Source organism: Pseudopipra pipra, chromosome 19 (assembly GCF_036250125.1).
Source record: "Pseudopipra pipra isolate bDixPip1 chromosome 19, bDixPip1.hap1, whole genome shotgun sequence".
NCBI lineage: Eukaryota > Metazoa > Chordata > Aves > Passeriformes > Pipridae > Pseudopipra > Pseudopipra pipra.
This window is the reverse complement of record NC_087567.1, coordinates 7,808,476-7,835,747: the sequence shown is the minus strand read 5'-3', so window position 1 is coordinate 7,835,747 and position 27,272 is coordinate 7,808,476. Positions and strand designations below refer to the sequence as shown.

Here is a 27,272-nt window from a genome sequence, read left to right as displayed (position 1 = left end):
TGTCAGTGAAGAAATATCCCAAATAACAAGCAAAGCTTTGTTCTAAAAACAACACCTCTATTGCTACAGCAATATCATGGGATGTAAAAGCCTTGGGACAGATATAACACCAAAAACTGTGCTCTGCAGAATCCCTCCAGCCCCCTGACTCCACGCTGGGTTTGAAAGAAGGATAGCAGGAAAGGTCAGGCACAAAGTTCTCTGCATCCCCCCAGATCTCTGTCTCTGCTGCCAGCTTGCCCAGCCCAGGAGCACACACAGAACTGTTGGCTACAAGGATTGGTTTCCAGCTCCTGCTCCAAAATAAATCACATGCATTGGGCTCACAAAGAGCCATTTATGGCACAAAATGAACTAAACTCCCTGTTTTTCTGGTGACACAAGGACATCTGCTCCATATGCCCCAGAATGCTCCTGTAGTGTGCTAGAGGGAATGTATGATAAATCAGATCCACCAGTCTTAGAGCTGGAACAGCACAATTTACTTTTTCTATGCAAAATATTCTGTAAAAAAAGTGGCAGAGCAGCCTAATTTCACAGAAAGAGGGGACAGTAATTTATTCCAGGAGCGAGGAAACATCAGGTACTTTGAATCTTGGAGTGGGCTTGGTATTTTTGAAGCTAATGGATTTTTCAGAGAAGAAACAAAGAGCCTCCCTTATGAAACTTCAGAATATGAGTTTAGTCCTCATATGCCTCCACATGATAAATCTTTGTCCCTGAAGTAGCATCTTTTTAGGTTTAATTTATTTTCTTTAGCCCCTCGAAGGCCTTCCAAATTTATATGCTTCAGCCTTAAGGACTAATAAATTACTTTTCTTTGGCCTCAAGAAGGTCTTCTTCATTTATTTTCAACCTCTTCCAGAGTGAACTTTGGGAAGTGTAGCACGTTGCAGCACTGTCTAAAAAAATTGAGATAAAATAGAGAGAGACAGTGACCACTGAGGAAAAAAGGGAAACCCATTATCTGTCTGCATTTACCACTGTCTCATTATCTTATCACACATTTAACACAACCTGCAATTACACAAAACGTGTCAGGTTCTTCATCCAAAAAGGAAATCTAGTTTCTGGCAAGTTTTTACAGGCAACTGAAAAGGGAAAAAATGGAAAATGGAAAATGAAGCAATCATTTCTTTCCCAGTGCTTCCTCTGGCTCTCAGGCTGCTGATGGAACTGCTGTTTGTGTCTTTTACTGGGTTCTTTCTCCCTCCTCTGAATGCCAACTCCCTAGAAAACTTAGGAGTAGAGATTTGTTTGCCTTTACTGTCATGGTTTAGGTTTGGCTTGAACAAAAACCAGAGTGGTATAATGGAAAAGTAAGATTAAATGAAACAAAAACTAAACAAAAGGACAAGGAGTAAAAGTAGTCATGCTGGATATATTTATGAAGATACCATTTGTAAATCTAGAGGTCTTTATGGGATCAAAGATCTTCACAAAGACTAATAGAAAAGTCCATTAATTATCAAATCAAAGAGTATTCCTGCATTTCCAGAGATGCCATTAAAATACATTATTGAAAGAAGGTGAGGCACCAGGACAGAATATTTTATAATCTACTGGATAAATCTCAACATCTCTTTCACACTGACAACCCTCAAACTTGATGGGAATTCTGCCTTTATTAAAAATTGAATAAAGGATTACATCATGTGGCTTAAGGTCACTGCAAGCCATAACTATTAAATATATACACTTCTAATGGAAAGTGCATAATGGACAAGCTCTATTTTCTCCCTCTGCCAGTCAGACAGCAAAATCACATGGATGTTCCAGGCAGCAGGAAGAAAATGAAAAGAAAAAGAAAGGCACAGAAATGCCAGTGAACTGTTTCCTACCATAACCACTGAGGTCGAAGCCACACACCGCACACGTTGTGCATCAAAAGAGCCTCTGCTTTGACTCCTCGACACTTCAACCCACCCCAGGCCAAGCTAAAAAAACAGAGGGAAGGCTGGGATGGGCGAGGAGAAGGGTTGAGGAGACGCCGTGCCTGGCTCCGGGGAACAGCAGAGCCGGGAATGCGGGTGGATTCCCTGCCCTGCCCTGCCCGCAGCCCCAGGAGAAAGCCCGACTCCCCTCGTTTGCATCAACGCCACTTGTGAGCGATGCAGCCTTTCAAAAACACACTAATAAAAGCTGTTATTGCTGTCTCTTCATCTCTGCTTATGGATTAGGAAGTCTTTATTTTAAAAGATCTTTTCTTCCTAATCTATACTTTGTTCCAATTATAAATTATTTTACCAGCAGTTTTCTTTCTTCTTTTCCTCTCCTCAAAGCACAATTAGAGAATAATTGTTTTCAAATAATAACCACTACTTTTCCATTTAATTCTTTTTTAACACTAGTGGCGTCTCCCAGCTGACTCACTCAGCATTAGATGAGGGTTTAGAAGCACTACAGAACAGAGAAACAGCTGTTTCTTTGAGCATTATGAGTTTTATTAATCCCTTCTTGCCTATAAAACATAATCATCCCCTTTATTTCTAGAGGTTCTACATATAGCTTCCAAATAACCAACAATCAGAAACAAAAGGTTTCTAACCCTTCTATAAAAAACCTTTTTATAACATAACATATATATGGCCCTGCAGGGTGCATGCTTCCTCTGATTTCTCTTTGGTTAGTTAATAAAGCAGAATACTCAACAAAAATAAACACGTCAAAAGGCTGGGTTTTAGTAAGATCTCTTTTGATTAACACCTTACTGAGAGATATTATCCACAGCAAACAGGAAGATGTTCATGGATTAGACTGAGAAAGATTATTTCACGGTAGGAAAACTGCCTTTTTCTTGCATGTCACTGAGGTTTTTACTTCAGGTCGGAGTATCATCTTGCTGAACTGCTTCCCTGCACTTTTGCTCCCAGCTGAAGCCTGCTTTGAGTCTTCACCCCATCCCTTCCTGCTCCTCTGCCCCCTCTTCTTACTATTACAGATGCCTTTGAAGCAACTGCAGCATCTCTGAAACAGTCCCTGGCAAACACCAAAGGAATTGTCTATGTGCATAAACACATTCTTTTATTATATACTCATTTTTTAAGCATCCAATGCAATATTCACATTTTTACCTACCACCTGAATAAGACCCTGGATGCTCCATGTTTGTGCTGGGAAAAAGCCAAAGGAGGGTGGAGGGAGAGGGAACATTGATGTGTGTGTGTCTTATGGAACAGAAAGCATTTATGAGGCAGCATAGGGAAGCTGGTAGAAAATCAGCTTAGGCTTCACTGGAGGGGAATTTTATTTATTTGTTTAATTTTATTGTGGATATTTCATTATTAAAAAAAAAAAAAAAAAAAGTGCCAAGGGGCACTTCTGCTCTCCTGCAGTGGTTCCTCACACAGGGCTACAGGAAGGAACTGTTTTCTCCTGAACAGGAATGAGCTGTTTCTTTCCTTCAAAATGCTGCCCCTCAGTTTTCCTTCAAAATGCTGCTCAGGAAGGTGAACCCCGTGGGGCTGGCCAGGGGCAGGAATGCTTGGAGGGTCTCACCAGCTCCCTCTCACGCTTTCTAACCACCCTGCTCCACCACAGGAGCCAAGACCTCAAAGCTCTCACTGCAACAGATCGTGGAAATAAAACCTTCCTAAGGGCAGCAGCCTTTTCTGCCAGTAAACAACCCCAGCCTGTGACTTCGAGATGTTGGAATAAATTTCATTAAGGGAAGGTTCCGTGAATTCAAAAGAGAAATCTGTTGTTATTCCATCCAAATTTTCTGCTGTGCTGACGCCCTGAGCTGAACTAGAGCTCTGTGAATAAAGAAACCAAAGAGACTTCTGTTTGTTTACAAGACTTCCAGAGTCAAAAGGATCTGTTTGGACTAAATTGCTGAAAGACAATGAATACATTGGGTGGGGAGGTTGTGCTTGGGGCCAGGCTGCCTGAGCACACGTGTCTTTGTGCTGCTGAGCAGTGGAGTTGGATGACTCAGGTGTGTTACCACGTGTGGAGGAACCCACTGGGGAATTTTTCTTTTTCCCCACTAACAGAGTAATTCATTCACTCATCTTTGGGGCTGAAATGGCTTCAGTTTTATCTCTTTCGAAGAGAAATCTCATCTCTATTTCTGTGCAGCCAGATTAGCGCAAACAAGAATAAATTCCTTATTATTCCACTTTACATATTATATTTATAAGGTTGTTATTTATTAGAAGTAAGTAGGAAACAGTTACTCTCATACTGTTGCCTATTTCTACCCTCTGCCAATTTTTAAAAAAACTGACTTGAAGAACCAGACCTGGTAAAATGAAAAAAAATGAATAAGCAAACTGAAAGTAAGTAATTTCTATGAACAGATGTTCCTATCTGTCTAGTTTTTATATTTATTCATTTTACACATGGTATTTATCATCTTATTAGAAAAATGCAGATAATGCACATGTTGCTTTTTTAGGAGAAAAAAAATCATATGAAAATACATATGATTTTACAGAAAGTCAATTAAATACAAATTGAAAAGTTGTTGCAAGAAAATCTCTATTTCACCACACCATAGTCTTCAAAGCACACAAAAAAAGCCATACCAGAACTGAATTTAATATCTTTATACATATTCATGTCTTATGGTATTAGTTTTAGTCTTAGTTTCGTGTTGCCAGCATTGTTAAAGCTCCTGTTGCAGCCAGTCAGGAAGTCAGATAATACTTTGTACACCATTTAATAACAGGCTCTGACAAAGACCACATCTGAGGATTGAAGAACCAAGAAAACTAATGCAGTGTTTGGCTTTCAAATATGGTAAATATATGTATTTAAGTGTAAATATTATGAAAACCTTTTCTTAATTCTGGCATGAGATACATTGCTAATGGCATCACTTGGTCTATCTCCCACCCTTATGGTTTGTGGCTGTTTCTGTCTTGTCCCCACTTTCCTACTTCCTGCACTCAATCATCAATAAGAAATGCCACATAAATCCAAGAGGGGATAAACACCCCCACACCCTGCAGATCTGTAGCATTTCAGTAGGTTCTACTAATTCGGGGATGGATTTCAAAAGTCTGAGACTTTCAAACAAACCACTCCAGCAGCAGGACCCTGATATTTCACATATTTAACTTGAATCCCCAAGGGTATGTCAGTAAAAAGAGTAGCCTGTGAGAAGCAGACAAGCAGCAAGTGTGGCTTGGATCAAATGCTCTTCTAATTTATACAGAAATTCAATACAGAAAAGGAAGATACAGCCAGGACCAGAATTGCTAATTTGTGGCTTGTTATCAGGATTTAGTTTCATATCCAAGTATTATTTAAATAATAACCAGATACCAGAGAGTCCCCCAAAATCTGACACTCTCTTTAGGCTCCAGAACCTATCGACCACAGAGACATTTTGATGGTGGCACTGCAGCTCCCTCCTCACTCATTCCCAGGAGGCTGCAGATGTTCCTGTGCTTTTCTCTGGAGCCTGCAGAGCTTGGAAGGGCTCACTGATAAAAAAACTCTGATCTTGTGACAATGTCAACAAAGGCCTCCCCTATTTGTTATTTTTTTGCACCAAATAATTCAGTTCATGGTCACCAAAGGCAGCTTATTGTGTGTTGGAAAGTAATTTTTAAACATGTGAGCAACTTCTATACAGGAATCAACCATGTTGTGCCCTCCACATCTAAAGCATTTGGAGAGTGCTGTGTTCAGCTCTGGGGCCCCAAACATAAGAAGGACTTGGACCAGTTGAAGGGAGTCCAGAGGGCCACAAAGATGCTCAGGGGGCTGGAGCACCTCTGCTATGGAGACAGGCTGGGAGAGTTGGAGCTGTGCAGCCTGGAGAGGAGAAAGCACCAGGGAGACCTGGGAGCCCCTTCCAGTGCCCAAAGGGGCTCCAAGAGAACAGGAGAGGGACTTTTGACAAGGGCCTGGAGAGACAGGGCAAGGGAGAATGGCTTTAAAGTGACAGAGAGCAGCTTTAGGTTAGATATTAGGAAGCCTCAGAGGCTCCTTAACAAAGGCCAAACTTAAGTACAAAAATTCAAACTAGTTTTATCAAATTTTAGATAAGGAATTAGTTAATTAAAAGTAAGCACATGCAAAGGTCCTAACTATGCCTTGGAGACCTTTCAGTCCCTCCCACGAGGCCTGTCCACAGCAATGACTAAAGCCAAGGGGGTGGTTTTAGGTTTCTGTGTGACTGGAAGATCCACCCCATCCCAGCAGTACCAGTCCATGGTCCTTCTGCCAGCTGCTGGAACTGGGGAGTCCCACCTGAGCTTTGCCCAGACCTTCCCCCTGAGTGCCTGTGATGGTTCTGATTAAAGTAACTATAAAATATTCCTCAAGCCCAAGGATCCTGAATTACTTTGCCTGCAGGTAAACACCACATCGAGCAGAGGTTAAATGAAGGGACTATGTGTAATAAATACAAAGTATAGAAAGCTTTTTTACCTCCACTTTTTCTTCAAAACCTGTCAAGAATTTTCCTCAAGTCCACCTCTGGAACATTCTGCATTTCTGAATTTTCTCCCACGCTGTCCCCCTGACAATGGTCCCCCCCCTCTTACTCAGTAATTGCACATTTCAATAAGTGAGTCTTTCCATCTCTCTCCTCTCAGTTTTGGCAAAAACTCATTGGCTTCCTCACAGCTGACAAGGTCCTGTGGTTTGTGGCTGTTGTTTTTATGCTGTATGCAGCTTTCCTGGATCACCATTTCCAGCCCAGATCCACTAACAACACATTTTGAAGCTCCTCTACAAAAAACCAGCTGCCTGTTAACACACAGGGCTGCATCACATTCATTAACAAAAACAACCAGCCAACCAAGAAACTATTTGCATAAACTTGTTATGGAGAATAAGGGAATTAAATGCTTAGCCGGATTGAAGCCTCAAAGTGTGGTTCTGATTATGAATTTACACTCATACAAATCAGAAATAACTCTTCCAACATAAACTGAATGACACTGCAGCAAAACCAGAATTAATCTCAAGGCAGATTCTGGGTTTTGTTTACTTATTTAATTTGTATTTAGAAGGAACTGATAAATGAAAAATATGTAACAATTGCACAAGTTCTACTATTTCAAAAAGGGAGGAAAAATGTGGGTGCAGATATGGTTGGCTGAGAGAGAAATGTGGCATTTATAAGCCACTTTCATAAAAAGAGAAGAAGAAAGTTCTTTCAGAAGTAGTACAGGATCTTAAAAAGGAACAATATAAAGATGATACAGTGCTGAAAGAAAATAGAAAATGACGGAGTTTTAGGGAAAAAAACACCTGAAGAAAAAAATCTGGGATAGTGGAAGGTGTCCCTGCCCATGGCAGGGGGGTGGAATGAGATGATCTTTAAGATCCCTTCCAATCCAATCCATTTTGTGATTCCACGATTAAGACAGAACTGAGTACAGTGGTGGTTTGACAATTTAGAGAAAACAGTTGAGCAGATACATTCTATTAATGTCAGAACACTTTGGAGAAACAAGGAGACAAGATGAAACAGGTCACAGCCCAACAGTGGTTTGAATTTGTAAAAATATTGGGGTCATTCTAGTGATGTATTGGACTTTTTCATTTTTTTTAAGTAATTTGAAAAAAGTTCCACATGTATCTTTTACCTCTGTGAAGCAAAGCCTACACCAAAGAACAGCTGCAGATGGCAGGTTTAATGGAAAAAAAAAAAAGATACTTTATAGAGCTCAGTACGACTCTTATTCAGAATCATGACTATTTTTAAATAATTTATATTCAAAGTAAAGTAAAATGACCAGCTTTACATGAGATCATTAGAAGTGTCACAAAGAAAGAAAAATAGCTATAGAAAAACACAGCAGCAACATTGCCAGAAAGTAGGCTAAGCAGGTCTTTGAAGAACATAATGTGCATTGTGTTACATTAAGGATACATGCCAATCAATGACTTCTGCTTTGAGGGTAAGTTACCAATCTGGAGGGTCTAAAATTAGAAGTCCTTTTTGTCATGCTGAGTTTTCAAAGCAAATGCTCAATGGGATGTAGAGATGTTGTGAAATCTCAGCAAATAGAAAGTCAAGCACCCAATAAACAATGTGGTTCAAAGCTGGACATGCTACTGTTTAAAACACTGGAGGTAACATTACTTCTACAACCCCTGAACTTCAATGTAGTCCAACGTGAGAGAAAATTCTGACAAAATCCAAACAAATTAAAGGGAGAGATGATTCATCCCAATTTCAACTAAGTTTACTTTCCATAGACCTCGAGAGAAATCACAGTGACCAGCTCAGCTGACAACTCTTCTGTGGGATTTAACAGACTCGTAGGACAACGTCTGCTGCTTAATGGATCATCCCCAACATAAATGAGGTTTGTCTTGTGAGAAGACAAACTCCAGTGCAGTCAGATTGATATCCAATGTCAATCAGTTAGAACTTGGTAGTAACAAACTTGTTACTAGAATAGTTCGTGCTTATTTTTCTTTCTACATGATAATTAAACATCATTAGAGCCCTGGCCTGTAGGCAGAGCGTGTACACAAAATTAGTCTCATCACTCAACAGCTCAAACTTGTTGACAGTGCTTACTTTTGTAAGCAAAATACAATTAAAGGCACCCACAAACCTTAAGACTTTCATTTGGCTCAGTTATGAGTCTAACTTTGAAAACTGAGACAAGGAGAATTCATCCAATGTCTGGTGAAATCACCCAATAGTTAAAAACAAACGGTCCCCTCTCTCTGGGGTGGTATTTAGATTGTGTTGCTATTTGTCTTTCGTGTTCTTATTCATCAAATCACTGGTGGGACTTGAACACAAACAGGAGCTTCATTTTCTCCCCATGATTATGATGTGATGAGCATGGGCATGGTTATTGCTCATTCCTCTCACTGTCCTTTCTCCCAGGTAATGCTTTTCCTAAAAAATGACCACTCCACACTGATGCTTCACTCTCTCCTTCCTGCTCCCATTTCTGAGCCATTCTGAGAATTCCCATCAAACATAATTCTTCCCTCCCTCACAATGTCACTGCAGCACAGAAGAGACAGTCTGCTGGCTCTTACCTGAATCCCCCAACAGACAACTCATATTTACTTTCTTGGCATCTGCGGAATTATTCCACGACTTGGCAATAAGGGAGCCCTGATAGGACAAACACATCTGTTTGCCAGGCTAGTCCTTGCCAATGCAAGTACATAATCATTGCTGCAGAAAAACCTCAGACCTGTGAGGTTTGGCACCTCTTCCTCCCCTCCACGGCACAGCAGTTTTTCCTGCAGCAGCAAAGCTGTGCTGACCTGGGCCATGGGTGGCCACACACCAGGGCTTCTGCTGCCTGGATTTTACAGGCACTGTGAACATGAGGCAGAGGAGGGCTGCTCTCTGTAGATAATGTGCTTGTCCTGCATAAATTACCACATTTACAAGCCTGACAGTGGCAGAACTTTCTCCAGAATTGGATGTCTCCTTAAAACTAAAAGCAAGCACAGAGCTACAGAGAAACAAGATTCCCTGCCAGGGCTGAACTGCAGTGTCCAGTTATAGAGATTAAAGAATAAGACTCAGGAGCCAGAAAAGACTTTGTTCTGCTCTATTAGCACCAAATTCATGGTGTTTTCTGTGATTCGATGTGACATAATTGCTAATGACCATTATGAGGGACGTGGCACGGCATTTGATGGTACATAATTTTGAAACTGCTGCAGGGATCATGCCAGGTACTACAGTTTGAGACGATCATCTTTTTTTGATACAGAGCTATTTCTTCAGAGCTTCGTTCCCTCAAGCCAGAGCTGAAGCCAATTACAGAACTTTAGTCCTACAGAGCTCAAATCCACAGCTAGACAAACTTCAGAAAATCAGAGAAAGGAAGAGACACCCTAAGACAGAGACACCTACAGTTAGTGGGGGTACCGCTGTGCCCTTTCTGGTCCATCAGTCATCCTAACACCAGATGGACACACACCTAAAACTCAGGAATGCTGTCCTGGCAATTTGAAAACCACTGCACACATAGGGACTTCCTAGATACAATCACAGTTCTGCTGGAGGAGACCCAAGGTGACTACAAAGGTCATTCTGTTGAACCATCCTATGAAGGTTTTCCACCCAGAAGGAATTGCTCTCCATCCAGACACACCTTCTCTACAGGTGCTTCCACCCTCAAATCAGCCCCCTCTCACTCCTGCATTATGTGGTGATTTTTCAGTACAATATGTCAATTTTGGACACCTGCTTCTCTCTCTTTCTTAAGAAACCTGTGTTGCTACAGGTGTGAGGTGGATCATATTCTCTTTGCAAACATACAGTGGTGGGTGACTTGCTGTGTCATTGCTTTTCTGGGCAACTTATTCCCCTGAGTCAATCCTCCATGCTGCTGAAGGAGCCAGAGCAGTTCCTTTGCAGTCCTAACAAATGTTTCACCCGTGGCAAACCATTAAACAAAGGAAGGATAGCAGGAGATAAAACCCCTCCCCTGCACAAAAGACATAATTCAAGTACAATCTCAATATGCAGATATTCAACAGCTTGTGTTTCTCATGGTGATCCACAAAAATAATAATTGAAACTTTGCAATGTTCCCTCCATCTGATCCCAAACAAACCACAGGAGCATGATAGCCCCTCTAACTGCCAAGACCAGGCTACTATGTGACTACTGATTTTTCTAAACTATTTCACAGATCCTCCTTCCATTGCTGCTGTTTAGTTCTTCCTGCTCTGCCTTGCACCACGATGCAGCTCCTACCTCTGTTTTAGGACCCACTGGTTTGATTTGTAACTCAAGGAAACACAGAACGACAACTCTGATTTATATGCTCTTACTCCACACATGTGTAGGTATAAGCAATCATTTGGGGCTCATTAAGACCCATTCATTTTAAATTACAGGCTCATGACACACCTCTGCAACACTTTCAAGACAAAGCTGATGTCACTCGCCTGCCGGGGGCTCAGGAGTTTGGATGGCTGCAAATAATGTCATGAATAAGGTGTGACTGCATCAAAGTTGACTGGTTTTAAAGTTATAGTGCACCCCTAACATATCCTTCATTCTGGCTGCTCAGCATATGCCCTGCATCCATCTACAGTCCCTCAGAATCACTCCTACACGAGGAGTGTGAGGGGGTGAGTGATCTAAACGACTCTGCAGTGGCATCAGGGAGTCTCAATTAAGGCAAAATAACTTCTACCACTTCACCTCTCACCTCTGATGTGGGTACTGAATGCTTTTAAATCTCTTCCCAGTGGGCTCTCTCATTTGTCTTACATTTAATCCTCTTTGTGAAACTTTCCCCACCCTTTGAAGGTAACTAAGATTCATCTCATTTGTCTGTTCTTTGCACCTCATTGCAGAAATTGATGCCTGAGATAAGATAGCTGGATAATGTTCACAAATAGCTTCCAAGAGCCTCTTTGGTGTTAAAATAACTTCTTTTAAGGTACTTTCTCTTCTGCCTGCCGGGTTTAAACACTTCCCATGTGGCACACATGGAACCGCAAATTCTTGTTGCACAGTTTCCAGAACAGCTTTCTAAAGCATCAGTGCCATTAAAAATCTTTATCAAATGCATTAGAAATTGTTAAAATGATTCAGGAACACACAGCTACATCACCTCCTGCAGGTATCAACATCCCCTGCACTATCAGTGGAACAGTGACTAGGGGGTCTATTTGGCAGATACCAAGCAAAGGTTACTTAATTAAAATCATGACAAAAGTTTTATGCTTCTTCAAATTATATCTTGAAGAAGATTGCTGCTTATTTCCTTTTGGGGTATGAACAGTCTTTGGGAATCTGACTGCTTGAACCAATACAGAACCATGAGCTGTGAGCAGACTATATTTAATGGTAAGAGCTTTTCACTGCACCAGAAGTTAATCCATCACATCTAAAAGGTTCTCTGACCCTCACAATGTAGGACAGGGGGACCTCAGTTCCCTCATATGAGGGGTCACTGTCTTGGTGGGTACATGTTGCTGGTTTTTTAATATAAAACAACCCCCTTGCTCCCATTTGGCTGACCTAAGGCTGTGGGAGTGCTTGGTGAGAACAGCTAAGTCCAAAGCTGTTTGTTTGGCAGAGATTTTCAGAGCATGTTGGGTTTAATGGCACTTCCTCTGCAATTGCTCTTTCCAGTTCAGCAGGGAGAGAACAAGGGAGCCAGTGGAGGGAAACAGCTTGAAACAAAGAAAGAGGCCTGAGGGATGCTGAGTCAGGCTTGGGGAAAAAAATTGAAATATAGCACATGGGAGGGATAGTGAAGAACATTAAAGGTATCTGGAAAATATTTTGGTTTAATTTTAAGGACCTAACTGCATTTTAAGTAAGAGGGAAGGATATTTCAAAATGGGAAGGTATAAGAAAGACTGTCCAAAGATTTTGTGCTGGAGTGTATTAAGTTTTGCTGCTGCTGTGTTTTCCAATGAGAAGATTTCATCAAAATTGATCCAATTTTGTGAGAAAATTTGATGCCTCTGGATCCACAAAATAAAGTGTTTCAGCTCAAAACTTGTGCCATGCACTAACTATGCTCTCATTATTTGAGGCGCTACACACACTGCCCTCAAGAACTAGGCATTTCCCTCTTTTGCAGTTCTTCCCATTTGGCTCTGAAAGACTTCAAAGTCTAATATATATATATATAAAATATATCTCCTGCTTCATGTCAACAAGGATTCATTACAGAGTGGCTCCAGTGCTACATGTTTTATCTGAACCTACAGTAATTACTACAGCAAGTGTGCTGGTTGGTCCTTATCTTGTTTGCTAACTTATCTATTGATAGTGAGACAAACAGCAGCCAACCTGCCTAATGAACACAATCAATCACAGAACACACATGCCACAACCAAGGCCAAAATGTTAAGACATCCTGCAGCCCTGCAGAAAAGAAGCCTCCAACAGTGGCAGAGCAGAACTGTTGGAAGCAAAAACCAAATATCAAATTGAACCCAACAACTGTGAATTGTTTTGCAAAATAAAAGGGCTGCTGTCCTTGTGACAGCTCACTGAGCCATGTGAGAGCCAGGATGAAAGGGGAAGCAGGGAAATTGAGATCTCTAATTCTGCCTGCACTGAACACCCTTCTCTGAGCACAGGAAATGCCTTTCATTTCTCCATGTCATTGTCATGTTCAACAGCTAAAAATATATTAGTGAAACATCTGGGTTGATTTGAACAGAACATTGTGCCATGGCAGAAAGCTGTGAGGGTCTGCACTGTGTGCTGCTCTCTCCCTGCTCACCTGAATCCTGTATTTCTTGCCAAAGGGTCTGCTGCTGGTCTCTGTCAAAGGTGGAATACCTGAGCTACTGAATCCTCTGCTCTGACCCAAGTACAGCTCTTATGTTCTTACATATTGTTGGTCAGATAAATAGGGACTGAAGTTCAACACATTGGCTGGAACTTCATCCTGGTGAAAAGAACCAGCAGACAGTTTATGTCCTGCTCCCTTTCTCAAGGCAGGCATGAACTGCAGGTTAAGCAGGGCACTGGCACCACGTTGGTCTTCTGCTTCAACATGCTTTTACTTTCAAACCAGAAAAGGAATGAATCTCCTTCTCTCACCATTGCAACTTGAAGACTCCTTGGAGTTGTCCGAGGAGGAGATGGAATGACTGGCTTGTCAGGTCACCCAGGCACCTACAGCAACTATATTGTATTTTTCAGACCCTAATTCATTTCCAGCCCTGTTGATCCCAATTCTCAGCTTCATTCTGCAAACAAAGGCACTCCAAAGCTTGGAGTAATTCCTCCTCTTCTTAAGTATCCTTCATTAAATGTTGGTAATTATGTTTATAAATGCAGCCGAGTGGCCCAACTCATTTCACATCACATTAACATCAATAACCCAAACAAGCAACTTCTTCCCTCTCATTTAAACAGCCATTCCACCACACAAAGCTGTTCTAGGGGCTGAGGGCAGGACCTTCATGCCTGGCTCCAGTGTATCAGCCAGATCACGTGGGACCATGAGCACCTGAGCACTGGGTGGGTTTGTTGGTAGCCAGACAAACTTCCACCACTTCTCTGCCAAAAGCCACTCTGTGAGACAGCCAAGTATCTGGAGACAATAAGGATGTAGCCACAAGATCTAACCTGGATCATGTGCAGGCAGGAGGCTTTGGAGGTTTTAGAGATGAGAAACGTGCCAAGTACTGGGCTTTACGTCACCATGGTCATAATATTAAACTGTCTATTGACTCTCTGTTGTTCTGCTCCATAAAATATTAATGTATTATAGAAGGAGGGGAATGAGACTGCTGTCTTCATGGGCATGGATATTGAAAGTGAAGTACCAATATGTAGGCTGAAGCTTAGGGCATTATTTCAACCTTGCATTTATTAAATTGAGAGAGCATCAATTAATTTTAAAAGCTTACCATACCCATTCAATTTAGTCAGTCCTAAAGCATTAAATATAATTAAACAGTGAAAAATATCTCAATGCCTTGAGTCTGCCAGGGAGTTCTGAGCCAAGGCTGAAATTTTCAGCTTTCACTTCAAATTTTATGCCATTCAGTAGCAAAAATGAAAAACTGTGGTAATCTACACTTAGGCATAAGAATCTAGTCATTTCTTTTCCAATTAAGCTGCTTTTATTGATTTTGCCCAAGGTCTTTATTTTTAAAAAGCTTTTAAAATTCTATGACTCATATTGCTGGGATTTCAAAAAAGAAAAAATATGTATAAATATATATACCCTCACTTATTCATATATATGTAGAATGGGAATGTAAAATACATATATATATATAAACTATATGAGTTTATATATGGAATGGATATGCATATTTGCGCGAGTGCATTCAGAGTTTTCATTAGACAGTTTCCTTTGGAAAGGAAATCTGTGAGTGATGGGTAGATACAGTCAGGTTTTGCTTACTTTCACAGCACGTATTTCTAAAGATTGTAGCCAGTCTTAATAACATCAGTATTATTGTAAGACTGAGAAATCCCAGCCAAGGTCAGTGGCAATGGGCAGATATAACTACACAAATATAACTACACAGAAGGGATTTTACCCCTCAGCAAAGGTGTTTATTGCACCCAGGCTTGGTGTGACCCAAGTTTGATTCATCCCCAATCCAGCACTATCATCCTCATCTATGCAGGTCCACGGAGGACAAAAACAGCCAAGCACATTTACTGGATAACCTAAAGGTCTCCTTGGCCTTAAAAATTCCCTACACCTGTAAAATAGAAGGCATTACTGTTGGCTGTGTTGGTGCCTGGAAGCTCGAGACAGGGATGAGTCCCACTGTGCTGTGATCGACCTATGCAAAGTCATCTCAGCCAAACTCTGAGGAGTTTATAACCTACGTAAATGTTTCCAATATCAACTGTCCAAATCAAAGCAGTTTGATGGAAAAAAACCAGTCCATTTAATGTGGTTTTCTCATGCCAGAGGGAGTGCACTTGGAGCAGCAGGGAAGCAGAAGCCAAGTTTGCAGGGGGCAGAAAGTTGTGCTCTGCATCTCAAATTAGCATCAGTTGCAAATGCTCTTGACTGTAGTTTGTTTTTTTTTTTTTACAAGGTGGCTTTTAAAATCTATCTCTGCTTCATTTTCCCTACATTCATGAACTCACTGTGCAGATCTCACTGTTATCAAACACCTCAGTTTCACTTTGGGTCCCATCTACAAAAAAACTACTTATTCCCTAGTACACTGTCCCATAATAAATATTACTAAGTAATTACTGAGGGAGTCATAAAAGGGAATTGGCATCCTAGAGACAGAATATTTGCACTCCTTACAGATTTGTGACTTTAATATTGAAGAGATACATCTTGCCTTCCAAAGTACTCCCTGGGCTGCTCGCTTCCTTCAGCTGAGGACAGAGCAAACGTCCCAGGGTTTGAAGAGCAATCACAAGACAGCATCAAGTGGCATCCCATTTACAAACAGCATCACTGGCCAAACAAACAACAGAGGAGGATTTACAGGGACACATTCCTGAGAGCCTGCTGTTGGAATGTGTCAGCAAATCATCCCCATGCTTAAATAGGTTTGGCAGGAACACCGAGATTCAAACTATATTTTATTATCCAGGTTCAAAATTATAACAGACGGACATGGCGATGCACCACAAATGATCATGACTGTGATTTACCAGGAATTCACCCTACATTTATCAAGGAATCAATGCAGAGATTGTCACACCTTGATCAAGAAGGAAAATTCATGATTCTCTATGTAAGAAACCACGAGAAGAGAATCACTGCCTACCCAAACACACTCCCACCAAGGAGGGCTACTTTTTATTAAGAGGTGTCTTTCAACCTTTAAGTACTAATATGTGCATGTCCACTTAAGTGTAGGATGAGTCAAACCATTACACCAGGATTAAGACCAGTTTGGCACGTTCTGGATTCAAACATGATAAACTGGAAGCACACCCTGACTGAGCTAAGCTCCCTGCCACTCCACAATGAACACTTCTCAGCCATCATCCTTTCTAAAACTCTAATTATAGATTCCCCTTGCACTGTTTGACATGTTCAAATGCTATTTTGGCCCAGCTGGAGTTCTAACACGTGGGCTCTCCACAGAGAATTTCAGTCTTGAGTATCTTGCCTGGAAAATGCCACCATTCTCATGCCTTGGGGCTGATCACCAGCCCAGCAGATTCACAAAGAGGGAGCCTCAGACAGCTCCCAAACCTCTAAGAGCTTTACAGGCCAATAATCAACAACTTAAACTCTTTCTAAAAATTAATAGGCAGCCTGAGGATGGACAACAGTGAAACAGTGCAATGTTTTCAGAAGATGAAGCACCACTCAACAAGCATTTGACTAAATTACCCACCAGAGGCTTACTCCAAAGCCTACTAGCCAGGAAAAAAAAACCTCCTTCTGACTTTCCAGGGCCTTGGATCATGTCCCTGACTTTGGATTCATAGGAAAGCACCTAGAGTACATGTGTGGGTTCAGCAATGAAGGTGAGGTACAGATGGAAAGATGGTGGTGTTATTGCCAGACAGGGATTGAAAAGCAAACCAAATCTCTACAGAGCTCACCTCAAAAAGTAGCAAACATTTTCCAAAAACAGATTGCCAAACCCTCAAACATACTGTTCAAATATATTGAATAAAACTTCTCTTAATATAAAAATGAAAGCCTCCACATCATATATCCAGTTACACCAGGTATTATCTTAAAAGGAAATGCACGTGTTCATAGCCCTTGGATAAGGGAGATATGAGGTACCTCTTTCTTCATACCCAGTTACTGATACCATCTTAAATCAGGAACATCTCCTGACTTGCACTTCTGTGATTAACTAAACAAAAGCCTTTTCTGTTTGAAACAAGTAGGGAGAAAAATGAACTCTATATCAAAACTGCTTAAGCTCCTACGAGTTTGCCAGGAGAATCCCTCCTGTTGGGGTCCATCAGGAAGGCACTGGCCGTGTCCAGCAGCACCATTTGGCACTGCATGTCCCTTGCCCAGGACACCAGGCTGTCCAAGGTGTGCTGCTGATCTCCTGAATGGTGCTCAAGGATGTCTGGACACGCAATTTCCTGAGAAGCAGATGGTGCTGCTTGCTGTGCCAACAAGCTCAGAGAGCAGGTGAGAGCGAAGGGAAAGCCCTGTGCTCTGGGTGGAGGCTGGGCAGACACAGCCTGCATCCAGTAATCCTTAATATCCTCAATCTTGAGTGAGTTAGGTAATTTTTAGTCTTTTCCTTTCAGGAGTTCTCCTGGAGAAACTCAGCATCTCACAGAACAACTACACACAGATTGCATCACCACTGACAGACTGATTTCACCTACTTGCAATTATAATGAAATTTTAAAACTGTGCTAAACTGACTTGAGTACCATACAGCTACAGTAGAAAAAAAATCTATCATAGATTGAAAAGAAGAATAAGGTCTTAATTTTTGCCTAACCTAGGTGCAACAACCTGCTGGTAGCTAATGAAGAGAACCAGAGGCAATCATATTGGACTTTGTAAGATACCTGGAGCCCACCTGTGACTGTGCATGAATTGCAGACTTCATTTGTGTAAATGGGGATCAAACCTGCACACCTGACTATTTTGAAGTACTAGACAAAAGTATTTGGAGATCATCAGCATCTTGAAAACTTATATTCGCTTCATCTTCTCTTTATTTTACAAGATTGGACCATATTTTATTATAAAACCAATACCATTAAAGCAAAAATATTTAAAACTCAAATTGGCTTGAAAAGGATCATAAAAAAAACCATTTAAAATGTAAATTTTTATATCAGCTACCTGCCACCAGAATAAAAGAAAGACTCCTGTGTGATGATTCATACTGGCTTGTAGGATGCATTTAATAAGAGAAGACAGGAACACCCACTCCACACAGCTGGACAGGCTCCTCTCATTCCATGCTGCTACATTTCTAACCCAAACTTTACAACTTTCCTTCCACTTCCTGAGTTTGCAGAGCTCCTGGGTCAGGCTGGACCAAACCTCTGTGGTGTCAGGTTCATTCATATACCTCTCAGGTGTCACTGTTTGCTTTTAGTCTGCCCTGTGTGAGCATGGAAAGGGCACAAGAAGTGTGGCTTCCACACCCCCGTGCATCACACCCCAGAGTTTATTATTAATTCAGCTGGGTTGTCTTGCTGCCAGTAAAGCTTGAGAGCAGAATCACTGCTGTAACATCCATCACAGCTACTTGTGCTTGCATAGCTGTGAGGCTGAAACAAGTTCATTATTTTGGAAATAAATGTATTTTTGTTGAACTTTTGACTGTTACCAATGCTGTTTTCTCATCTCCCACATCAAACCAAATTAACATTCAATCAACATCTCTCAAAGAATGTGACAAAAACACATGAATGGGATTGATTAAAATGCCAATAGAGACTGAACTATGATATCAACATCATAGATCAATAAGATCCAGACAGAAATGGATTACAGACAAATATATATCATATTAGTCCCCCTTTTCCTTAATTTTCTATTGTACCTTTTAATATCTTTCTTCTACCTTTTTTTTTTCTGGCAGCACATATCTCTTTGGAACGACATCTAAAAAGTTGCACACTCCTATATAAAACTCCATTTGTCATATATGTAGATAGTACTATTATTTGTATTACAGTTCAAAGCAAACTGCAGGACTGGTGGGAAAAAAACAAAGCTGTCCTCTGCCTTTATGTGTGGGAAACAGCAGAGTAATAAGAGGCAAAACAGAAGAAAATGCAGCCTTGAAACTAAAATATAATTAAAATAAATCAACTAAATAATAGAATTAAAATGAATCAAAAAATAATTAGTGAACTCAAGTAGAGCTTGTGCTTGATAAGTCACTGGATTAAAAAAACAAAAACCATGCTTGGAATAGGGTTATTTCCACTGACTTGGGCAGAGTCATGATTTAAACTTTGCCCCATGGGAGATCAGTTCAGTACAGACAGAACCTCTGGAAGGTGTGAGCTCAGGGAAGTCCACCTTTGCAGAATTACCAGCTGAAAGGAGCAGGAAAACAGCAAACAGATATGAGAGACACAGCATTAGGGCAGTCACTAATCATGGGCAGCCCTGCTGTGGGAAGGAGCACCAGTAAGTTGTTTGCTCAGACCTGTCCTGGCTTTTTATGAGCTCAGGATAAAAATCCAACACCACAGAGCAGTGACTGTGCAGCACAACCTGCCTTTCCTTTCTCACTCCATCCATCATTTGGAACTCCCAGCAATAAGCCCACAAAGCCAGCAGAGGCTTTAAAAAGTTAATGAGAAAGAGGTAAGAAAAATGTACAACTGTTTGTTCCAGAGCCCTGCAATGCTGGTGGTTCATCCTCTGAGCTGCTCTGGCAGTTCCACACCAGGGGTTTTACTGCACTGCTCTCCAAGCAAACCAGTGTATCATTAGCAACCAAATCTTAGTGCTGCTCTTGATAATAATGATGCCTAAGAAGGGTTGGCTCTAGTTTCAGTTTTCCAGCACAAACCAGGATGAATCCATAACTAAAGCTAATTAGTGCAGTTCGAGCTTCAAATAAAGCTTTGCATATTGCACAAGCCCTGGTCTCATGGCTTTTCTATGCTTCTGGCTTCATCAAGTGAAGAACAAAGCCACACAAACATTAGGAATGGTACAGAAATTATAACCAATAGCCTTCCAAAGAAGCTGCCAGAGAACTGGGTGAAGGTGAAAAACTGGAAAACAATTTTCATTTGTCTAAGTCAGTGTGCCCGTACTCAGAAACTCACCTTCACCACTGACACAAACCATTCCTAAGGGAAAAAGCCTTTATTTTCCATAGATTCAGCCAACCCAAATCAAAACTATTATTGACACAGACTCTGGGAGCAATGAGTTTTGGTCATCACAGATCAGCATTCTTTACCACACTTACACTACATTTTCAGTTCCTTTACTCCTCAAAGCCCTCTGCTCCATTAGTATGAAATCAAGAGGATTCAGTTTTAACTTATCTTGTGATTTTCCTTAAATATTTCAATAACATTTGAAGTCTTATCCAAAGCCAAAACACCCCACCCACAAACAAAAATTTTCCTTAGAGCAATATAAAACATTCAGGATATCTTTCAATATAGAAAGTGTTGGGATTTCTCAATTAACATAGGGAAAGCTTGTTTAAGGTAAGAATGCAACAACCAGAGAGCTCACATCAGACTTGCCAGGGATTTATGTGCTTTATTTCAAAATATTAAAGCACACTTAGTTCCTCATCTTTCAGACAGTAAAAAGATTTAAGGGTAAGATTGAATTAGCCTTGTAAATACACTGTGATACTCTGCAATCTGCTTGATGGCAATATGTAACTATAGATACAGAAATGCTTTGTTTGGGAGTATATTAAATTAATATAAATGGTATACTGATATACCATCAAATATTTACCATCTTACATCACCAGGGGAAAAGTAAGATCCATGACTACCAGAGGAAGAACCTGCTTTCAGACATTTCCAAGCATGCACCTGTGGTTTGGGGTGCATGTTATTAATTTCTACTGCTTTATTTTTTATTGTGGTGTTTTTATTCCTCTTCCCTTTCCATCAAAAGTGAATAATGGGCTGTTCCTTCTCCAACTGATTTCAGTGAAAGAAGTTTTTGTGCTCTGTGTCACACCTCACTGATGCAGGTTTGATTCATACAGATAACAACAGACATGTTTTATACCAGTTTTCCAAAAGGTGAAAAAAAAATTATTTTTCATTTCTGGAGGAACATAGTTAAACATGAACTTTGTAACAGTGGTCAAAAAGAATTACAAGGTGAAGTGGAGCAGCTATTTACTTTGCTGTAAAATCCAGTGAATTTAATTCACAGATTCCTGCTGGTTTAAAGAGGTTTTGGATCTGGACCTGACTGAGATGAAGATTGTGATTTTATTGCTTTCATGGTAACCAACAAATCCATCCCTCTCTTGCTGACATTGAACAGACAAATAAGATGGCTCAATTTTGTTTAAAAGTACCTTTTGTTTAGTTCAAATTGTTCCTGCAGAAAGAGAGGCCCAAACACTGCTTAAAAAATTAGGAACAATACAAATAAAGAAATGCTTGTATATATATATATATATATATATAGGTACAAAAAGCATTGTGGGATTTGGTTGGGTTGTTTTGGTTTTTAAATACTCATTTGAAAGGGCTCAATTCATAGCTACTCCTATCTAGGACCCAATTTTTATATAGATCACAAATATATAGTGAAGATGACTGGGCATGATTCATAGCACATCACAGAGTCTCCCCATAAACTCCCTGTCTCTCTACACCAGCGAGATTGTCACCCCAGATAATGACAACTGTGGGCATGGCAGATTTTCAATCACACTTCATGTGCTCTGTATCACCACCTGATGGCACTTTTACTTGTAGGGCATGGCCATACTAAATCATACACTATCTCTGCATATATATGTCACTGGAGGAAGGCTAACACACAGCACTGCTTACTCCAGGTGACAGACACCTGATGAATAGACACAGGAATTCCAAGGACCAGGTCTGACTGGCACAGTGCTGCTCCTGCCTGAAGTATTTTCCGTGCAGGAGCTCAGGGAGAGGCCAGAGCTCTCTGCTGAAAAGGCTTATCCCTACTCCTCCAACTCTGTTCCTCAGGAGACATAAATTCAGGCCCCCCCAGCCTCCCTCTTTGTCCAGGAGGGACAAATATCCGTGTCCTAGGATTCAGTGACATGATCTGCACACACACATGATTTTATCTCGTGCTGTGCAACAAAGCTGAGTTTCTTTAGGAGATTGTTTTATCTCCATCATCTCCAGCTTCTGCAAGGTGTGCTGGTGGTTATGGCGAGTCCTTTTCATTGAAGGGCAAAGCACTGAAAACACACTCTGTCTTGGACATTTTTCCCTTTTTCTTCACTGAAACCAATTTTCTTTTCCCTCTCTTTTCTAACTTACTATTATTAACGCAAGGTATAATACGTGAGATCTGCCTTTTAAATCCAACACTGTTTCACTTCAACTTTTCCCTCGCCCCCGGTGCAAGTTATCCTACAGAACCAATGGGAGACACAGGATTGGGTGATTTTTCATATGTATAAAGAATTTATGATCCTGTAACTCATGCAAAAATTCACTGAAAAACAAAAATCCCTCTCTTTGATTTTACCCAAGAAAATGCACTAAAATCTGAATATATTTAACTTTCTTCTGTGACCTTTCCACTGCTATGGAATTGCTCATATGCATGAAACCAAGGCTGCAGTTCCATGTGACTGTTTTGCAGGTCTATGGTCTGTTTTATAATGTGTATTCTCCCTTTTCTGTGCCGTATCTTCCATTTTCATTATGCCTCAATTAATACACTGAAATATGCTGAGCGGTTTCACATGAAATATGTTTCTCATTTTAATCAGTTTAGCATCAAAGGTTTTAGGCTGGTATTTTCTAGGTTGGTGCACAGGGTGTTTATTAATTTGTCTGTGATGCCTCCTCTCATTAGTGTTTAATGGAATTTCAAGCAATCCCAGCAGCTAGTAGGTAATTTATTTTTTAAACACATTTTTATCAGTGTATTAAACAATCAGACTCTCTATTGTTTCTGAATAATCTGGAGTGCTTGTTTCATCTGCAGACTAGAAAAGCTGGTACACTCAAAGTCCTGATTGCCCAGGGTTGAAAAAAACCCCATTTTTTGTTGGAATTCAGAGTGATTGAAAAGCAGCTGCCTGAGATTTGGATCCTCCAATATTCCCTTTGCAAAGAACTTGACTAAAGCAAATGCCATCAAGTCCTGATCCCACTAATCCACTTACTGGCAAAAAAGGCTCCTGCCACACCCTTAACCAACTCACAGGAGCTGTGTGTGCTGGAAATCTGCTCCACAAAGGCTCAGACAAACACCAGAACTCGCCTCCTCTGCTCCTGTGGCTCTTCCCTTTCACCTTATACCGAGGAGGCCTATTTAACATTACCTCTGTCATGCAAATGCTCATCAGCCAAAAATATATCACTGTCTACTAACTATTGACCCAAGGTATTGAGTTTAGACTGTCAAGAGTTTCAGAAACCCTAAAACAATGTCAAAAATTCAAAAAGAAATCAACTATTCACATCAGTAAAGCAATATTTACAATATGAGCTTGTGTTCCAAAAAGGTTTTTAAAGGATCCCATAATAGTCCAAATAGACTTTTCAATACTTTTTGAGTGTTTAAACTATACATTTGAAAAAAATGACACCTTCAGCACTAGAATGAATTGTGAGGGCATAATTTCATAGAGAAAGTTTTAGAAGCTAGTAATAATCTCTGTGGGGAAAACAAAAATAAAAGTTTTCTATTTTTAGCAGGGTGACTAAACCCCAGGAAAATGGAAGAAGTTTTCCATGGACATGGCCTGTCTGCAGGAATCATGAGGCTCAGTTTGGCACATGAAACATCAATTCCAACGTTTGATGGAGGTGAAAAATCTCTATGCAAACAGATCTGAGGCTATTTTTGTTTTCATTCCTCTGACACTGTCTTCTCTCAAGCCTGTATCAATAAACAACTGTATCTGCTTGATCACAGTGCCATGAAATCACATTTACATTCTCATTCCCAGCTCATGTTCTTGTTTCACTTGGTTTAGCGTGGCAGATGAGTCAAAACCTGACTGCAGCCCTACAAAAATGGCTTTGCCACACGTGCTGAAAGACAGGCTCAACAAGCATTAAACGAGGCCTCATGACTTTGTCAGTGTTCCAGGTGTTACTAAAGCTCTGCTAAAGAAGAGAGCTCAGCATTTTCCGTGGAATCTTCACTGATCCCTCCTGGTCCAGAAAGGACATGCTGCAAAAACAATGGGGCTGCTCTTTCCAGACCTGATATTTAACAAGTCACTGATATTTACAGCCCTCTTTAGGCTCTGCTTTCCTTTTTGTCCCTTCTGCTCTTTTTTTCTGCTAAGGGATCTCCCTGCTTTCATCTACTAGCACATAATTTTTCCTAGTCCTGGAGATGCTTTCCCCTGGGTTATCATTTTTACCTTCCTGGGGGCTGTCAGAAGCAGAGCTGTAAAAATAGTTTCCAGGGGTAACAACCCCCCCTGTCACTGTAGATAACCCAGATGCAGAACTCCTCAGGTGGATGGTTTTGTATCTCTGATCTAAGACAGTTTGAGCTCCTTGCCACAGGGAAAGCCCTTTTGTCCTTGGAAACCTTGAAGTCAACACAGAAATCAAGTAAACCCTCACAGACCTGGTCCTCTGTGCCATGGAGGGGAACCAGCTCCTGTCAGTGGGATGCTCTAAAAAGCAGAAATGGTGAGCAACAAAGAGATGCAGCACAGTGCTGTACTTTGCCAAAAAAGCAGCTGAACTTTTACTGCAATTATTACAGCATCAAATACCCAGCAAGGGTGAGCAGTGAGGAGAAATGGTAGCAAACTAAGAAGAAAATCCATCACTGGACTGCCTGATTAGTTGTTTCTCAGGAAAGTTATTACTTTCTGTAACAACAACTCAGGAAGTGTTTAAAATCTGTTTTTGAAAAATAACTGCAGCTGATTAACCAGTTCATTGCTCCCACTACGTTATGGGCTGGAATAACCAAGGATTTGTCTCAGTTACAGGGACAAGGAGCCATTTTGCACTGACTGCAAGTGAAGCTGGTGCAGAAGAGAGGTAGGGGCACATTACATTTATCTCATGAAATGGTCAATTACTTCCATTCAAAAAAAAAAAAAGATGCAAATCACAGTTTTTCCTCATCAGAGAGTAGTTTACAGGTTTTTTGCCCAAGTCACAGCATCACAGGATGGTTGGGTTTGAAAGGGACCTCTGGAGACCATCTGGTCCAACCCCCTGCTAAAGGAGGGTCACCCAGACCAGGCCATGCAGGATCACATGTCTAGGCAGGCTTTGAATGTCTCCAGAGAAGGAGACTCCACAACCTCTCTGGGCAGCCTGTTCTATGCTCTGCCACCCCCTCAGTAAACAAATTCTTCCTCATATTCAGATGGAACTCGCTGTGTTTCAGTTTGTGCCCCCTTATCCTGTTGCTGGGCACCACTGAAAAGAGCCTGGCCCCATCCTCTTGACACCCAGACACCGCTGCCAAGTGCCCCATGATGAGCACCTGGCTCACCCCCTGTCCTTTTGTGAAGGGAAAAACCAACCAAACAATAAAACCCACCAGCAGTTTTTCCTCTTTCTCATTTTGTGATGCTCTTCACCTAAACCAAAAGCAATTCCACGGGAATGTAGCTACTGTTGTATGGGAGAGATGTAGCATTATCAGTGCAGAAAATACATCCCTGAGCATGGAGTCCTTGAGTTTTCCCTTCAAGGAAAACAGCAGCAGGAGAAACAATGAGGCTTGGCACCCAAGGAATGCTCTCAAAAGGCTCATAAATACCAACTTGCATGATTAAAATTATCTTTCTGTTAAACACCAAGACAACATGAATATGAAGCAACGCCACATTTATATGCTCGGTTAGAGAATTCAGTTTTCTCCAGAATACAGGCTGTTAAAAGCAGCAATGAAAAATCCAGCACCATGTTAATATATGTTAATTTTTGCTAATTGTATGAACTGTTGGGATCATACCTTATGTAAAGCCCTTCCACGCCTCCCAGACTTGCTTGCAAGCTCCAGCACTAAAACTGAAAAGGTTCCTGTACACGTTTTCATGGGGAAGTTACTAATTGCTATGCATTTCATCCTGCTTTCTTCTACCCTACAAATGCAAACACAGCAGGAGTGTGTGGGTTTACCTGATTAAACAGAACACATCCTCCTGAAGGAGTGCTCTTAGGAGAAGCTACAAACTGATTTTCTTGTTATTATTTCAAAAGCTACAGTGCAATATATCCGGTATGTGCCCAGTGACACCAATCTGATGAGGCTCCTGGCATGCCCACAAGATGGCAATTTAGGAAGCCCACACTTCAGAGCTCCCTAATCCCAGCTGTCCATGATCCATCTGTGCTGGCACAGCTCCTGCACTGCAGCTGAGCTCGAGTTCACCAGCCCCAGGATTACCCTCCCTGAACAGGGGGATAACAGATCCTTCCTTTGGCAGAACCAGAAAAATTCTCTTATTTCCTCCAAACTCGACTGTGATTTTAGGAGCCTGATATAGGAATGGAAAAAGAAGGAAACAGGGCACTGAAATAGAGGGCTTAACTCCAGAAATAGGATCTTTTAAAGGCATATGTGAGGCAAAAATTCCTCACATTTTTTTTTCTGCAGAAAAGTCTTTGCAGCATCTTAATGGTTTTGCATTGGTTGGTGGGTTTCTCAAAACAGTTTCTATGCTGTGGATTGAGCTTCCACAGGGTTAGTTTGACCACACAAAAATTGAGGACAGGCTTGGAAATCCAGGCCACAGCTGGAAATTAGAACTTCCATTCCAGAAAGGAACAGAAGGAAACTTGTTGTGTGTCAGATCAGAAAAAAACCCAGCAAGTTTCAACATTTTCAGGTGAGCAGAAATTCTCAGTGATACAGTCCCAGTAGCACAGAAGCATTTCATTGAAAGGTAATAACAAGGGACAACATATAAAATTCCAAGTGGAATGAGGTGAAATGCAATGACAAAGTCGAATCTCCTAACTTATACATTTTTCCACCTATAACTTGGAAGAATTTTATGTATCCCTGAGAAACACATTTTGATTCATCTGTGTTTTCTGACAGGACACTGTTGTGTCAAGAATTTTTATCCATGCCAGTCATCACATTTTGAAGATCTCATGACAGTCACAGAAATCTTCCCTACAGTCAGTGAGTCAATTCCCTCAAAATGACAAAAAAAGAGGCAGAAGATGTTTTCCCTAGAATTAGACAAACTGAATTCCCTGCAAACTTCCTGGGTTTTCTGAATTTAAATTTTAACCCCAGAGATCCTTTTAAAACTTCCTGAATTTCTAGGGGTTTAAAGTACAT

General features: G+C 40.9%; 2 long non-coding RNA genes across 3 annotated transcripts in view; both read right to left on the bottom strand.

The window, feature by feature from the left end:
- LOC135424599 (uncharacterized) overlaps window positions 1-27,272 on the bottom strand; it is a 266,173-nt gene that overhangs the window by 64,127 nt on the left and 174,774 nt on the right. The gene's annotated exons all lie outside the window — the stretch shown is intronic.
- On the bottom strand, window positions 711-26,055 carry LOC135424673 (uncharacterized). The gene is made up of 2 exons (XR_010435317.1): window positions 25,932-26,055; window positions 711-902 (listed from the first exon to the last, which is right to left on the bottom strand). It is a non-coding gene; the product is annotated as an uncharacterized LOC135424673 (long non-coding RNA).